Source organism: Ambystoma mexicanum, chromosome 2p, assembly GCF_040938575.1.
Source record: "Ambystoma mexicanum isolate Mex_15411 chromosome 2p, UKY_AmexF1_1, whole genome shotgun sequence".
In the NCBI taxonomy this organism is placed as follows: Eukaryota; Metazoa; Chordata; class Amphibia; order Caudata; family Ambystomatidae; genus Ambystoma; species Ambystoma mexicanum.
Genome location: NC_090923.1, coordinates 1132820809 through 1132837560, shown reverse-complemented (window position 1 = coordinate 1132837560; position 16752 = coordinate 1132820809). Strand labels below are relative to the sequence as shown.

The 16752-nt window shown below is 48.0% G+C and overlaps 1 protein-coding gene and 1 long non-coding RNA gene across 5 annotated transcripts in view; one reads left to right on the top strand and one right to left on the bottom strand.

Annotated features, from left to right (window-relative positions):
* Positions 1-16752, bottom strand: part of EML3 (EMAP like 3) — a 743130-nt gene that overhangs the window by 476488 nt on the left and 249890 nt on the right. The window contains exon 1 of one of the 4 annotated variants that reach the window (XM_069645192.1): positions 16396-16414. The exons of the other annotated variants lie outside the window; for them this stretch is intronic. The gene's annotated coding sequence lies outside the window, so the exon portion shown is untranslated. Of the gene's footprint in view, positions 1-16395; positions 16415-16752 lie in introns of those variants that run through there. 4 annotated transcript variants of the gene reach the window in all.
* LOC138567214 (uncharacterized) overlaps positions 16429-16752 on the top strand; it is a 74288-nt gene continuing 73964 nt past the window's right edge. The window contains exon 1 of the long non-coding RNA XR_011302137.1: positions 16429-16615. This is a non-coding gene — a long non-coding RNA (uncharacterized lncRNA). The remainder of the gene's footprint in view (positions 16616-16752) is intronic.

Sequence of the window (16752 nt, the reverse complement as noted above, 5' to 3'; positions counted from 1 at the left end):
CAACAATCGCAGACATCACTCAGGTACGACTTCCCCTGGAGCCCGAGCCCATCCTCCTGGGAGCCCCGGTCCCCGGGATCTACCCTAGATCTGGCCCTATGGCCAAACTACTGTCCCAATGTCTACTGGCAGGCAGAAATGTAATAGCTCACACTTGGAAAACCGCAGAAGGACCACTAATGCCTTTTTGGTGGATTAAAATTTGGGACATCTTAATCGCGGAGAAGGTGACGGCTGCCAGGGCAGGCCGCCTACACCGCTTCGAGAACATCTGGGTCCCGATCCTAGACTTTGATCAGAATTATCCAGCCCTGACATACAAGCCCCAATTAGCCAGGAGAACTTTACGGGACGATAATTCGCAGCTGGGACAGGTAGAGGAACATTAAGACCAGGGGGAGGGGAGGGAAGAGCAACCAACTGTATTGCTTTTGTATCATATGTCGTGATTGATCAAGTTTTGTATCATTTTATCCTGTCTGTTTAAAATAAATATTTACAAAAAAAAAAAGGGTCATCTCATCGAATAGAAGAGCCTTTATCCTGTCCTTTGCCTTCTGCATACATTGAATTCTGAAGCAAGGCCACCCTGATCACGTCCAAAGTGAGGCACATACCTCAGGAGGCAGTGTCTACATGGCCGCTGCCAAGTCCAACAGGTCCTGGGCTACTGAGCAGCCTTCCGACAAACCAACCAGGAACCAGTTTCTACTTTGTACAGTGAGGTCCTGGCCAAACTCTGCGATCTACAGGATCGCATCTGAATTGGCCTGCCTGAGGCAAAGGGCACTGTTTAAGTAAACAGGCTTTCCCCCGTGCATCCAAGGCCTTATTTTCCTTGCCGGAAGCAGCGGTCAAGGAGTGCCGGGCCTCTGAGGAGGAAGAGGAGGAACCTGAGTTGACTTCCCCTGAGCAAGGGCCAACAAAACCACTGTAGAATGCGCTGGTGGGTTGGAAGCCAAGCACAACGAGACGACGCTTACGCCCCGAATTTAAAATCTAGCTTTATACTAACAGGATCCTCCAAACACTGGGACTCTCAAATCTTCCCGGCCTCGGTAACTCATCAGGTTGCACTGAAATAAATGCCTGATTTCTCTGTTTTGAAGAACGCGATAGACACCAGAACTCCGGTTACTTTCTTTGTGCAGGGCAGTGGGGGACACCAGATGTCCACTCAATGTTCGTCCTGGACCAGTGGGTGCTGCTTCAGGTGAATGAAATTCAACATTAGGTTACTTCACAGAGGTAAAAAGTGAAAAACGACAGAGAAGCTGTGAGCTACATTGCAGCATGGGACCTTTGGTGTCATAGTGTATATCCTAGGTCTGTGTAGGTGAACTAGAACAGAAGTGGCGTCATTTGCTATTTCTGAAGCCAGGCTTTCCCTGTGCAGCTTCTTTCGTTCCTGCCTGCAGGGGCATTATCTGGCCTCTGGCAGAGGGGATGTGGGCTCTGAAAAGAGGGTCCAGTGTGGGGTTAGAGCTGCAAGGTACATACTCCTGCGGCAAGGAGTGACTGCAGTCTCTTCAGGTCATCGAATTTAACCTGGGGACGGAAGCACGGGTGGATGGATGGTTTCACATTAGCCCCTGTGCGCTTTTGTGGTGGCACCATTTCACATCTCGCAAAGCTATTCTGCCCCATGATCCTTCTTGACTGAAAGGAAAGGGGGACCTTTCCCTGAAGTTATGCTATTGTGCAACCTCTAACTAGGAAGCAGATGGAAATAAAGTGGCCCTGGGGTGGGACCGCTATCACGAGAAAAACAGCGCCAGATGATAGAAAACCCTACTGTCAGGCAGACATTCATTCTGAGGCCATGAGCTACCAGCTGAGATTCAATAAAGCACCCTTCCACCAACAACCTTCCAGCAGCCATCTTTGAACCGAGCGCCCCCTGCAAATTAATGAGGATTCAAGCTGCAACAGTAAGTGTTAGTCTCTGCAAACCCGAGATCACAATATGCGTGACTGCAGGCCCATAGAACAGGGACACCTGTGGAGCCCTGCACAGGCACACTTGCTGCATACCAATAGGAGGCTACCCTAACACTGTGGGCCACTAGGGTAACCCCGGAACATAACAAGCATAAAGGTAAAGAATGACATCGTTATCATCATCAATGAGTTCACTCTACTTGGGAACCCGCCTCTTCCGGAGATGAGGAACTGGCAGGCGTGATGGGGGCAGGGCAGGATGGAATCGTGGCGGGTAATCGATAGCCTCATAAAAAGTGTAAAGTAATACTACATTTTATAAAGATGACTTAAAAAGTACACAACTCACATAATAAACCAACCAGACAGCATATGAGTCTGATATTGTAGTTTTCTTGTCTCTATCCTTAAAGGAAGATTTCAAGTACCAACATGCAAAGCAATGTGAGGCTAAAAAATCTCCTCTGGGATTTACCAGCTAGTACTCAGACTTAAAGTCACAGTGGGGCTCATTTTGGATGAACATGTACCAATAATGAAAGAAGTAAATTATTTGTATGGCAGAGAGTAGCAGCGGAACGCAACTTGCGTTTCTGCCTCTTCCTTCCTCTCCGCCGTACAAATTCCCCAGCATTTGCACCGGCATGGTTTTCATGCCGGCTCAAATCTGGAGATCCCTATGGAGTGTGCCCGCTTTATAAAGCACTAGCATAGGCAGACGCCATAGGGATCCCTTGTAAATACTGCCCGACATGCTCGCATGTCAGACATGGTAAGCAGTGTTCACAATGTAAGATAAACGCTGCCCGACATGCGAGCAGAATTGGTGGACCTGCGTAGAGGTGCTGTCTGGGCGGAGTACTCCTGTGCTTGGTGTCGGAACGGCAACAGTCTTTTTCCCTGGTGTTTGCTACTGTCATGCATTGGAGAGGACCATTAAAACCATGCACAGTGCGCGGAGCGGCGAGCAGCTGCATTGGGGTGCAGTCTGGGCACAGTACTGCTGTGCTTGGTGTCAGAACGGTGAGTCTTTGTTTCCCTGGTGTTTGCTACTGACGTGCAGAGGACCTTTTAATTCTCACATAGTCCGTGAAGCGGCACAGAGCTGCGCAGAGGTGCAGTCTGGGCGGACATCTGCTGTGCTTGGTGTCGGAATGACGAGAGTCTTTTTTCCATGGTGTTTGCTACTGACGTGCATTAGAGAAGGCCTTTAAAACCTCACACAGTCCACGAAGTGGCACCGAGCTGCGTGGAGGTGCAATCTGGGCAGTCCAGGCTGAAGTGCTTTTGGGCCGGTGTGACACTCTACCTCCTCTGATAAGCTTTTTTGACTGTTGAATCCAAGCCGTTGGGGTGGTTGTTGATTCCTTCATCTTTTATATGTACGACCTGAGGAGTGGTTCCTACAAAATGCCCCAGCTTCCTGGCTCTAAGCCTATTACGGATGAGGAGTTATTGGCAGCTGCCAATCTTACGCTCCCACACTCTCCAGTCAACATGGAAACTACGTGCATGGCTAATTCCTATTGTGGGGCTGTATCATCAGTTGTGCTTGCCCCAATGTTAGACTTTCTCAACTGCAATCTGAGGCCATCTTCATTAAAGTCCCTATGAACCATCCACTCAAGAATATGCCTATCTACTTTCCTTCTCAAGGGACTGCAGTTGCAAGAGTGGTTCATAGAGGTGCTCCTTCGGTGGAGCCCCGCAACATCATCCAGGATTCTCTTGATCTTTGGAATGTAAATTGTCTTCAAATAAAGAGCTCAATGAACCTAGTCTAGTTGACATGCCACCTGAGATTGGCCAAAGATATCTACCTGACATTGATTCTACTTTATCTACTATTTATTTATTGTGCATTTGTAAAGTGTGTATACATCAAGTAAATTGTGTTTCAAAGCGCCCACGGGGCAGCAGAGAGGGAAAATGGGTACAAAAGGCAAATATAATAGCAATGAAGAGAAAGAAAGAGGTGGTCCTACTAGGCTTTGTGAGCATTCAGAATGTGCAAGTGCAGAGAGAGAGAAGGGACGAGGGAGGGGGGTAAGTGGTACGAGTTCCAAAGAGGGAAGGGCTATGGAGTAAGTTGCAAGCAGCTGTTAAGTGCCTGGCAGAGATCACTTGGTAAGAGTGGTCAACTGCCAGTACAATAAGTGCAGACCTGTGAGACAGCAGAGGCCAGTGAGTGCCCAAAGGCAAGTGCTGGAAGAGCGCAGAGGCTGAAGTCGAACGGGGGGGGGAAGGCCAGGACTGAGAAGGACACATAAGGGTCCTGGTCTCCAATTTCAGTGACTGTGGGCTTTAGCAAGGGAGGGAGAGGGGGAAGGAGGAGGTGAAACGGAAAGTCTTGAGGAGCTTCTGGAATTTGAATAGATCCAGCTTAAGACAGAGAGGACGGGGAAGGCTGTTCCATAGGAGGAAGCCATCCGAGAAAGAGATTGGCCACCAGCTTGCTGTTAAGAGAATCGCTTGCCACGCAGACGGTTGGCACCGGAGGATCGTAAAGATCTGGAGGGAGAGTATTTGGTGAGAGCCAGTTGTAGATAGCAGAGGGATTTGAGTTTGATCCTTGCAGCAACCGGGAGCCAGTGGAGAGATTTGAAGGCTGGAGAGATGCTGTCCCTGGGCTTGAGGACAAGGATAAGTCTTGCAGCCCTATTCTGGATAAGTTTAAGCTGGAGGGGGCATAGCGAGGAAGAGGGTAGATTAAGGAAGAGGCTGTTACAGTAGTCCAGCCTAGAGAGTACCAGAGCTCTAGAGTCATTGAGTTTCTGGGGCAAAGTGAGGAAAGAAAGGATTTCTTTGAGGAGGTGGAGTTGAAAGTGGGCCTTCTTGGAAAGGTCCTGGATGTGAGGGAGGAAGGAAAGAGAGGAGTTGAAAATGACTCCAAGGTTTCCGGCGTCAGATGAAGGAGAAAGGGGAGAGCCCATAGAGGGTGGCCAGAGTGAAGGGAAGAAAGAGGGAGCAGGAGTCCCAATGGGAAGGATCTCAGTCTTGCTGGCATTAAGGCAGAGATCATTGAAGACACACCAGGACTGGATGGCAGATAGGCAGTCGGGAATGATGGGGGAAGTAAGGAGAGGATTGTAGGGAAGTTTGAAGAAGAGTTGTGTGTCATCTGCGTAACAATGGAAGTAATGGGAGAAAGTGGAGATTAGGTGTGTAAGCGGAGCAAGATAGAAGTTAAAGAGCCAGCGGGAAAGGTTGGAGTCCTGGGGAATGCCACAGGTGGAGATAGAGGTGAGAGAGGAGAAAGAGCCCAGGATAACCTGAGAGGGCCAGTCAGCGAGGAAGGAGGTCAGCCAGTCCAGTGCCCACTCTGAGATACCAAGAGTATCATGGAGTGGCTTTATGAGGATGGAGTGGTTGACCGTATCAAATGCAGAGGAGAGATCAAGTAGAATGAGAACAGCTGGAGAGTTGGATGCTCGGAATCCAGATTGTTGGTCGTGTAGGCAACCAACAATCTCAATGTGCTGGGTCAGTTGGGGGAAGACCAGCTTCTGGAGGGGGTGCACAAGGGAGTGCTTGAGGGAAGAGGGGAAAGACCCAGTAGCAATAATGATTGCAGGAATCAGCAAGTACAGGGGCAAGAGAGCCGATATTGTCCTTAATAGTTCTGGAAGGGGGGAAGAACAGAGAGAGCCCTGTGTGGAGGAGCCCTTCATAGAGCAGACAACTCTAGTGACCTTATTGGCTGTGATAGGAGAGAAGGATGAGAGAAAGACAGAGGGAGGATGGGAGGCCATATGCGGCAGGGGGGCACGAGGAGAGGGAGAAGGAAAAGCGAGTGCTCTGGACATCCTGTGTTTTTTGCAGTGAAGTGAGTGGCCAATGCATTACAGGGGGCCTGAGAGGGAAGAGGTGAGGTGGAGAGTGAGGAAGGGATATCTAGTTCCTTGCAGATTTTAAAGAGTTCAACCGTGTTGTTGGATGCACCAGAGACGCAAGCCTGGATGTGGGCCCTTTTCTTGGGACGAATGGAGAGTCGGAATTGCCTTTGGAGAAGGCGACAGGCCAGTTTCCCAGAGGGTGAGGCTGAGGTCTGCCACTTCCTTTCCCACGCTCTGCACTTGTGTTTCAGGGCTGCAAGTTGAGAATCGTACCAGGTGTTACGTGGCCGCCTGGTGGCATGTTTCAGGCAGATCCTCGTGACTGGGGCAGGAATGTCGAGAGAGTGTCAGTGATGGCAAGATGGAGGTTGCTAAGAGCGGAGTCAGTGGTAGACTCTGCAGTGGGAGTAGAGGGGGGATGAAGGTGGATGCAAAGGCAGCAGCTGAAACTCGTTTCATCGGGCGCATGTCTGTGAACGAGGTTGGTAGAGCTGGGGGAGGTGCGGTCACACTATCGGATCTTGCTCTCCTTTTGTGCCTTTCAGACAGCATCCTGTCGCTACATGTATGCAGCAGAATGAGCGCCATGCCTCTGTGGTGCAATCCCTGACTGAGATAAACCAGGGACTCTGCATTTCAGTCGCCCGCTATGAGAAGCTAAAAACTGAAGCAAAAGCAAATTATGTGCTTCTTGAATCTGTATTATTTAAATTTGATAATATTAAGCTGCTCTTGTCTGCAGAAGAATTCTTGTTCAACCAGACTCTTTGTAAACCTAGTGCGCCACTGATAGTTTGGCGGATAACAGTTTGAGTTTAGCGGCTTTTTTGAAGCACCTCTGATGGAACCTTGAAGAACGCAACATTCCGCCCAGGTGACTGATGATGCCCTGGTCTTGTGGGCTTCTTGCCCTATGGGAAAGGATGAAGATGCAATTTTGGCATATGCCCCCTGCAAAGGATGTGGCTATAGAGCCACTAATGAAATGTACAATGACTTTACGTACTGAGAGCATTGCTGTGCCTCACTCCGTTCGGGCCCTCCTTCACTCACTGAGGTGATTCTCGTTGAGGAGTTTTCCGTGCGAGGAGTTCTCTGTTTACTATCTCTCATTGACATTTGAAAAGGGTGGGCCTAATCAAACGTAAAAAAACAAAAAAACACCCTTCTTAAAAACAGAATAAGCAAGCCTCTAGTCATTTCATAAGAACTGTGTTTTGTCAACCGGCCTTAATTAAATCTGTGGGTAAAGATGTATCTGTTTCTCTATCCAATGATCCTACAGATAACACTGTCTCTGTTCCCTTGGAAGGTATTCCTGTGACTGTGCCCCTATCGAAAGTTAAACTGTCTACACCCATGCTTCCCTCTGTGCAACCAACTGATCCTTCGGCACGTGTGAGTGCAACTTTACCCGTGGCTTATTTACAATCTCAGCCTTCTTCTGGGTCCCTCTCTGGGACTTCCCTGGCAGCTGTCCAGCCCTTTGCTGAGGGCAGTTCTTCGCATTTCACTTCTGCCCTGGAGTCGTGATCATTGGCTATTTTACTGCAGCATTCTGTGACTTTTAATCCTGTGCCTGTTAACGTATGTCATCAGGGTGGCTTGTTTGATGGTGGTGCTCTTAAATTGATCAAATTGGCTGGAAATGTGAGCAAAGATGCAGGCTGTTGCGATCGACGCCCCCTTGGCCCAGCAGCACTGGCTGAGTTTTATGCCACACATAGGCCTTTTAACCAGAAAGCAATGGAGGTTGAACCCCACTATAAGTTCTTATTTGAGAGTGTTTTTCCCGAGAATAGACCTGTGATCCTTAATCGTTCTAATATTCTTCGTCTTCTCAGGGGGGTGCCTGGTTTGACTGGCATTTCCACTTGGGACTTCCAGACGGTCGATTTTATTGATCTATATAGGACTGACAGGTCTATTGTGTATTTTAACTCAACATTTGCTTTCGAGATTGTACTGCGGGAATGCGAATCCTTCCATGCCCTTGGCTTTGATCACTCACACTATGTCAAGGCTAAAGATCTTGATAGAGCTTCTTTTGGGGGGGGGGAACGGGAATCCATTTGGGGTGGATATGTAGTGCCTTAAGCAAAGAATGAAGGTCGCTGAGGAGACAAGTGACTGGTCTTGGTTGTTTGATGCAATGCACCGTAAATAGAAATGCTTCTCCATCTATTCCTCCCTCGACGGCTCAACCTCTTTCTATTTTGTCTTGGAATACCAGGGGACATCGTCATCTATTTTCAAATGCTTTGGTAGGCATCAGCTTAATAATCACTTGATCATATCCCTTCAAGAGTCTGGACTCTTAGATCCTCCTGTATTTGATGATTATGTAATGATCTTTCAAGCCGCTAGGCGAGGTGACTTGGGTCGGCGTATGGTGGTTTGTAACCTTGATGAGATGTGGAGTGGATACGTCAGTGGTTAAGTATGGGAGTACTCACTTTGGCATTCTACTAACTCACTTATGTCTAACTGGAAATATACTCCTACACCTACTGATCATACATGTGTATTGGCATGAGGGCATGAGTGCATTGGCGGATTCCTTGAATGATCTTGCTGAATGTATTAACGACTGGTGTGGAAAGTATGAATCGGACCATATTATAATACTGGGTGACTTGAATTCTGATTGCATCAATCCGGGCTTCAATAGGGAAAGTGTGGGTTGTGACGGCGCATGCTCCACTAAACAACATAATGGTCGGTTGTGGCTGGATAATCTGGGGGGCCTTGGGCTCTATCCTTTGAATGGATCAGTCCCTGGTGATGTACCAAATCATTCAACGTGGTCGAGCGGGATGGCGCATTCAACCATTGATTACATCTTTGTGGAGGGATGGTTGCACGAGAGTTGTATTGGGTTGGATGTTGTGGCCTCCCCTTTTAGTGACCACGCTATGCTGCGGGCCCGATTCGCTATTGGTCTGGTGCAGGACAATTTAACCCATCAGGGTCTAATTGAGTTATGGATGGACTAATCCGGAGGGCAATAGAATCACGTGTAATGCAGCTCTGGCAACTAGGGTGAACGGCTCTTTAGTGAAGGTTTTGAACTCTACTTCCTTTGAGTGGAAACATAACATCTTCACGGCTTCTAACTTTGTGACCTTTGCGAGGGATTGAACCACTTCTTGTATCCGACCTAGGCACCAAGGGGTCACTGTTAGACATCCACATGTATATAATGCGGAAGTGGCACTCAAAAAACGTGTAATGCGAAAGTCAGTAAGACACATTGGGAAACGGTTAGATCTTTCTGCGACTAGTAAGAGCTGGCTGATCAATTATTTTGAACACACACACACACACTCCTTTCTCACTTTCTTTTCAAATTCGTTTGTAGGATTTTAACCCTTAAGCCTTCTATGCTATGTCCTGGAGCAGCAGCATTTTCCCCCCCAGCTTTTTTTTTTTTTACCAATGCTTCAACCATAAATAAGAACTTGTGAGCTAAAAATGTTAGAAGAAACTGGATCTGAACTCAAACAGAGACAGTGGATGTCAGCGCAGCACCCACGTTAACATGCCGCCCTATCGTTCTCCTGGACATGGGGCTGCCAGCCTGAAACCTTCTGGCCCGCTTTATTCAGACGTTATGTTAGAGCTTGCTTGGCAAACATAAGCATGTTCCTTTCTCCTGTTCTCCTAGCAGTAGACATTAGAACGTGTGCCATTAGAAATCCATTTCTGTTTCTCCAAATTGCTCTTGTTCACAAGAGTGCTTCAAGAGGAGCTCCTTTCCTTCCATTGGGTTGGGCCTTTCAATGCTTGCAACTGAAATGGGCCCCCGCACCTGGAACCAACCCCCCTCCCCCGCCCCCTGTGTCTCAAAGAAAGCGTAATAGATTTTCTTAGGTGGTCATTTGGGATTTACAGTTCCCCGTATTCCCTGCAGGCTGTCTTTCTTTGTTCTGCATACAGAGGCAAATACACCTGCCCTCTGATAATCTGCAGCCGCTTCCTCCATTGCTTTATGTAGGATTTTGCCACGGAATGAAGCCCCGTGGCGGGGCTCATGGTGGCACACTACAATGAAAAGATCCCTACTGCCTGCACAACACACAGTCCAATCTTGCTATATTGTAGGCGCTATACCTGGGGGTAAGCACACAACTCATACACAAGGGTGGCAAGAAAAGGGAACCAGACATTTCACCACACAGGGCAAAATAGACAAAGGGCTCTTAAGACCAACACTGATATTCCCCATTAAATCTGGGCAGCTAAAGCATATTATTTGAATAATACAAATGCATACATTAAAATAAATAATAGTGCCAGAGGGTGGAAACAATTATTACACACAGGTAAAGGCCTCCAGGAACTCTGGATAAATGACAAAAAACAGTGCACTACGCTTGAGGGAAAAATACTAACACAGTCACCAAAATTAGCTACAGTGTAAACATGCATTCACTGTTAGAGGCGTGCCGCGCAAGACTTTAAAACTGCATTTAAAATCCCAGATAAATACAAAAAATCCAATTCTTGGCCTAGACCGCCCAGATCCCTTGTGGGTAGAGGAAAAATGTCCGGTGGCAGGTAAGTACCCACAAAGTCACTTACGGAGAGCTCCAGGCCAAACAGAAAGATTGGGAAAATGAACGTACATCTCTGTGTTACCCCAGAGCTGTGGATTCTGCAGCAAACAACCCCAGAGAGGACCAGAATGGACCCCAATCAAGAGATACAGAGGTCAGTTAAAGAACCAGAAGCCCCAGAAGAAGATGCAGCAAAGCAGGAAGAGCCCCAACGTTGGCCAATGGGAAATGCGGTATAGACTCACTTCCAAAGAATCTCTACCCCGGAGCAAAGGGACCCCTGAAGGTATCTGTAATAATCACCCACCCCGGGACCCGTGGATTAAGTACTCAGGGTGGCAATTTTGGCAAAAATGGCTCCAGCAAGGCAAACTACCCAGGTAAGTACAGGCTTCTTCCTAGGTGCGGGTTGCAGGGATATGGTGCCAAGGGACTTCCACCAACAATGGCCAAGACGGGCAAAAGGAGGAACGTACAGCCTTTCCATCATGCAGCCCCTCAAGGCAACGGTGAAAGCACCGTCAACAAAAACTCATGAGAGGTGAGACAACCCATGAAGATGGATTTCAGCAGCTCGGTAGACCAACGGACAGTGGCACAAGCAGAGAAGATGGCCCCACGATTAGAACAGAGTTGGGGGCGACCCAGCACAGCCCAAGGAGTAGATACAGTGGGGCAGTGATTTCACACTACACTTCCACACAGCAGCAGGTACAGCAAGGTGGGAGACACTGCTGTAAAACAGCGGGCAGTCACGTTCAAAAGGTCTGGAAAGGGTCTCAGCATGGAAGAATGGCAGGGGGATAAAGGAAGCCCGGCCTAGACTTCCAGGAGCAGAAAAGCCCAACAGGAAGTGCCTAAGCCACTGCATCCAGCCAGTACAGCCAAGTGATGGCCTAAAAATGCACAAAAGAATGGCAATCAGCTGGAAACATCTCCAGAAGGACAACAGCTCTGCCTTTTCTGAGCTTCAGCAACAAGAGAGAACCCAGTGGGAGGCAGTGCCCTTCAATGCCACTGCCCTTAAGAGCTGCCCAAAGCCAATGCACCAATCAGTAATGGAGGCTCGTGATGAAGAAGCCAGGTAGCCATCCATTCTAGCTGGTGCTCTGGAGAGCCACTCAACCCAGATAACCCCCACAGGAAGAGCTAATTGGCTTAGTCTAATCTAAACCAGTTAGAGCCAATAAGGAAGCTGATATGTGGGCTCAAAGATCCCACGTGATCAGAAAAGCATTTTAGACCCACCTTGTGGTTGTTCTGAACAAAAGGAAGTCCGGAAATACAAAATGGCCAAAAGCAGGACTTAAAAAATAATGGTACCCCAAAGACAACCTAAAAGATTCCCTAACAGTGCCACCAGCCTACTACCTAAAACCAATGTAAGGTGAAATAATCCCCTTTGGGCAAAAATTGGGTGCTTGGGAGCCTCATGATCAACCCAATACCATATACCTTCAGTAAGGCAAAAAGGGTTACAATGGCAAGAGGACCGCAGGAGAAATCTCCCTAGCCATTGAAAGAAAGTAAGCCATCCAAAAAATAGGAGGGGAGAATCAATAAGGTGAGGGGCCCTAGAAAGTGGCCCTAGAACACTCCAAAATAGGAATTCTGTATTAACAGGCAGCGAATATGGTTGGAGAATAACAAAGCTGAAGGAGGGCTCATGGTGTGCAACCTTAATGATAACAACATGCAAATCGCGCACTATAATGTGTATTAGGGAACATATGTTCAATTATAATGTACATACCACAGAGCTGCCTATACTTACAAGGGCCAGAATTCATCAGCACTGATAGGGGATGAACTAATTATCAACACCTGAGACTGCCTTCCAGAAGACCAGAAGAGAGCATGCGACTGGAAAGTGCTAGAAGGGGAACACCACTAAAGTTGCCAGGCACACTGTTGGCAAATGGAGAGTGCCCCTTGGCTCTTTTCGTTACTATGGGTGAAAAATTGCAATCTACTAGCCACGTACAAAAGACACTTACCCTTTTCCCTGCTCGCCACACTATTTTTTACTCACCAAAAGCGGACCATCACTCTTAAACGGCTAGTGTAAGTGCACATTTTGTAGCTTGTAAAAATGCATGTGTACCCACCATTCAGTCATTCCACCACAAGCGTGACAATCTAATTGTTACAAAGCTAAACAAACATTGGGGGAGGAGTGGTACATGCCATTTTGTGCTTCCCAGCCAATTACGTGTGTGGGCCACCACTCATACCTGCTGCCACCAGTGCCAGGGGTGATAACCTCAAGTCCCAACCTCCCTGCCCTGGGAGGAGCGAGTGTGGGGGAATTTTCCCCAGGGCCCTGCTGCTGCTGACCAGTTGCTCCAAGTAGACAACTGAATTACTTGGCGACTCGTAGAGGCTTTCCAAGCAGTGAATTGGCATGGAGCCAAACATAATGCTCAGAGCACATTGAGCGCCCTACCTGCCTCATCCCCCTGCGCCTGCCTCAAAAGATGCACCAACTCTGAACGCGTGTTCCATAACTGGGGCGGCCCAACCAAATGCGGACAAGGCCACTCTTCAGCACAGTGCTCGACTGTAGAACTATAAGTGGAGGGCCACCTTCATGTACCCGCAAGACTTTGCTCCTTGAGGCTTCACATGTGGATAATCTTTTGCCGCCGGACACAACCTTCTCTTTGCGATAGCTTATAGCTTCCCTATCCCTCTGGTCTATTTATTACACAGGTATCATAACCCATCATGCCCTCCTCTATCCTGCTGACCAGCCATTAAGCCCCCTGCTGATGTCCCCTCAATATCCATACTCTAATGGGTCATAAAAAGGAGAATTAAAATGTACATCAGAAGACTACAACTTCTAAAAATTATAAAAATCAAATGTGGTGTTCCACAAGGTTCCTGCATAGCCCCGACTCTCTACAACCTCTTCACCAGGCCCCTATTCCAAATCCTTGACGTCATGGGCATCTCATATACCAATTATGCAGATGACACCCAGGTGCTCATACCTCTGACTGGTGACTATCCCTCTGACATGAACACCCTCAACCTCATCTACTCCACAATTCAACCTCGGATGGCTGAAAACTGGCTTCGTCTCAACAGTGAAAAAACGGAACTCTTGCTAATTGGATCCACAGCAACGCTGGGCAAATTGGACAAGCAGTTATGCTCATTCACAATAGACAACATACCTATCACTGTGTCTCAAGTAATCAAGACACTGGGCGTATATCTTGAACCTAGACTGACCATGGAGAGGCAGGTTAATGCCATTGCGTCCTCAGCAGCCTATCATTCGAAACTAATCAATGCAGTCAGGACATTCCTATCACAAGAGAACTGCCTCACTATTGCAAGGGCCATCATTGGATCTAGGCTTGACTATTGCAATGCCCTTTTTGTTGGAACGTCCCAAAAAAACCTGGCCAAACTCCAGCTAGCTCGGAATAATGCTTAAGGGCTGCAACTGGTATCTCACGTAGGGATCATATCTCTGGTGTCAGAAGACAAGTGCACTGGTTACCTGTCAAAGAAAGGATTGTTTTTAAAACACTGGCTCTCACACATAAATGTCTTCATGTGTTAGCCCCCCCCTATCTAGCTCAAAGGATCATCAGACAAACATCCTCTAGACCGTCCAGGACTGCTTACGCCAATCGCATCATTGTCCCTCCTACACACAGAGTGCGAGCCGGTGGCTCCAGCTTTCCAACCATGGCAGCGATATACTGGAACACCCTCCCAGCCCAAATCAGATTGATCGAACCCCATGCAGCCTTCTGTAAGGCACTAAAAACCAGCCTCTTTGTATGACTGCCTCCCCCTCCAACCTGTTTTGTGCCTCTTGCCCTATGTTGTTCTCATACCATGTACTGTACCGTGAAATGTAACCTGTACTGGGTCTACGGACCCTCTGTAACTAAGCAATTGTATCTAACTGGGGCCGCTCACCTGTAACCCCCGAAGCCAGCCTACTTTCATCTTCTTACAGTGCCTCGTTGCCCATGGGTTGTAGTGCGCTTTACAAATCCAAAAATAAAATAAATAAAAAATATTTGCTCAAGATCACTTTCATATGGGTGCCATTGTTTCTGATCACATCTCCGCAATAAAACTGCAAACATTTTAACATTACTGATTAAACACAACAATGCAAACCTTTATGAAAGTAATTGGACCATAAATTAGTGTATGCATCTCACAGCAATAAGTTACATTCACAGTTAATACAGTTTCCTTAGTAAAATGCTTTACACTAAAAAAAGGACACTGCTACAACTTCAAAGGCATCCTTCCTGTAAGACAAGAATAACCAATGCTCAATTTATGAATACAGTACCTACCCTCCCGCCTTTGCCTTTTCTCTCCAAGCCTAGCCCAACCCGCCATTGCATTTGTTTTTTTTACCAGGAAATCATTGAGAAGACGAGGCCTGCACCAGGCTTTTACTCAGATGGTCATTGCTGCAGCCCTTACTGATGCCCAGGCCTACATTTCCCTTAATCACATGCCCACACAATTAGTTCCACCAGTGTGCCCTCATATAACCAAAGCAATGTTCCTAGGTACTCCACATCGTGCCTGTGCCTGAAATCAAATGTACCAGCGTTGCATCTAGGTTTTGCAGTTTTCGACAGGTTGTTCGCTGCCAAGACATTTAGTTAATGGGCCTAACATGGCAAAGGTCACTTGGGAACAGGGGTGTCTCCTCTTTCACCTCTAGTGCCAATCTCCTGAACTGACAAGCATCAGCCATGTCATTTTTGAAACCGTCAAAACATTTTGCCAATAAGTTAATGCTATTTTTTAGACAGTAAAACCGATGCTCGGGAGGATAGCTGAGGGGCAACACGCTCGCCTTGAAAGCAAGACAACGTGGAGCAACACAGGTTCGATCCCTGGATACGTGCTTAGAAACCTCTCGGTATTAAGTGCATTATAAATAACCAATTATATCATTATAATGCCCTCAACATTCGTAGAATAAGTGGGCACCGACTGTTTATTCATACCTGGTACAATACACCGACTGTCTGGCCAAAATACTATGTCTATGTTGGCTGACTGATGCCCCCAAATGGTAATTACTACTGGGGGGGAACAGTTCCAGGAAATGAATATTAGCAGGAAGCCAACTCTCTTCTCTTCCAACTCTGCGGCTTGCCCATGGCACAGCTTTCCACCCCGAGCATGGCAGCAGAACCAATTCTACCTGATGCATCCCACAAAAATATTGAGCTGCACACTTTTCATTCTAGTGCCTCTCCACAAAATACATCAGTTGAAGTTGGCCAAGCATTTGTGACATTTTCTGCGCCGTCGTGCCTAAAATAACTAGTGGCACGCACTGTGATGATGTCATCACACCTGGCCATAGCCTCTTGAGGTAGCCCAACCTCCTGGGGTGTCAACACTCTAGTCCTGCGGGGTCTGGAGTCTTCCCTATGGCTGTTTGGTGCCACCTGCCCCTACAATTACCCTTCAGACAACCGTAGGTCGACACCCCCTTCACTCCCCACCTAACCAGAGACTGCACAATCAGCTCCCCCGTTTTCTTCCCTAGTTGCTTGTAGATCCCTTGCTGCCAAATTGCCTCCCTTCCCCACCCACGTTAATTTCCTGTTCCCTTGTGTTGATTCCGTGTGATCTGAGTTTGTAGCTGTGAACTTCCCCCTATGACTTATAAAGCACTGTTGCTTCCCAGCAGCTAGGTCCGTGCTCAATTTTGTTATTTTTTGGGGCGTTTGTAAGGCGCTAATACATCAAGAAAATTGTGTTTTTCAAAGCACCCACAGGGCAAAGGGAGGGGAACAAGGGAACACTCATACCCTAAGAACAATAATAATAATAATTCTAGAGGTTAAGAAGGAAGTGGGGTGGGGCAGGGGAAGGCAGAGAAGCAGCCAGCAGTGAACAAGCAGATCAGAACTATTCCTTAGTGATCCAAGCAGCCTAATTTGTATCACGTACTGCCAAACCGAGCAGCAGCCAGCAGTCTCTTCCTTTGTGAGCAGGGATGGCCCCCCTGGGGTTTAGGCACTTCCACAACAACATCAAATGGCCATTACCAACGATCGGTTCACATGCAAGATCTGCGACCTCCCATTTCCTTCCCGTGCGCAGGGCGTTCTCACGTCACGTGACGAGCCCTACAATGGAGCAGGCCTTCAGAAGCGCGTTCCTCGTACTCGTACCCACGCACGGCGCGGGCATACGTGCAGAACACTGGCAGTGGCACCAGCTATTATAGCGCTGCGAGCCTGCCACTTCCCCTGGCACAGCCACACGGTATGGGGGTGGGGAGGTGGGGGTGGTCGTTTGGAGGCATTTTGTGCCGGTGAAGGGTTGGACGAGCGCACAGGGAAGCCGCGGCTGCCTGAAAAAGAGGAAGCGAGGATTAGTGAGACAGGCGCGCTGCAACGAGG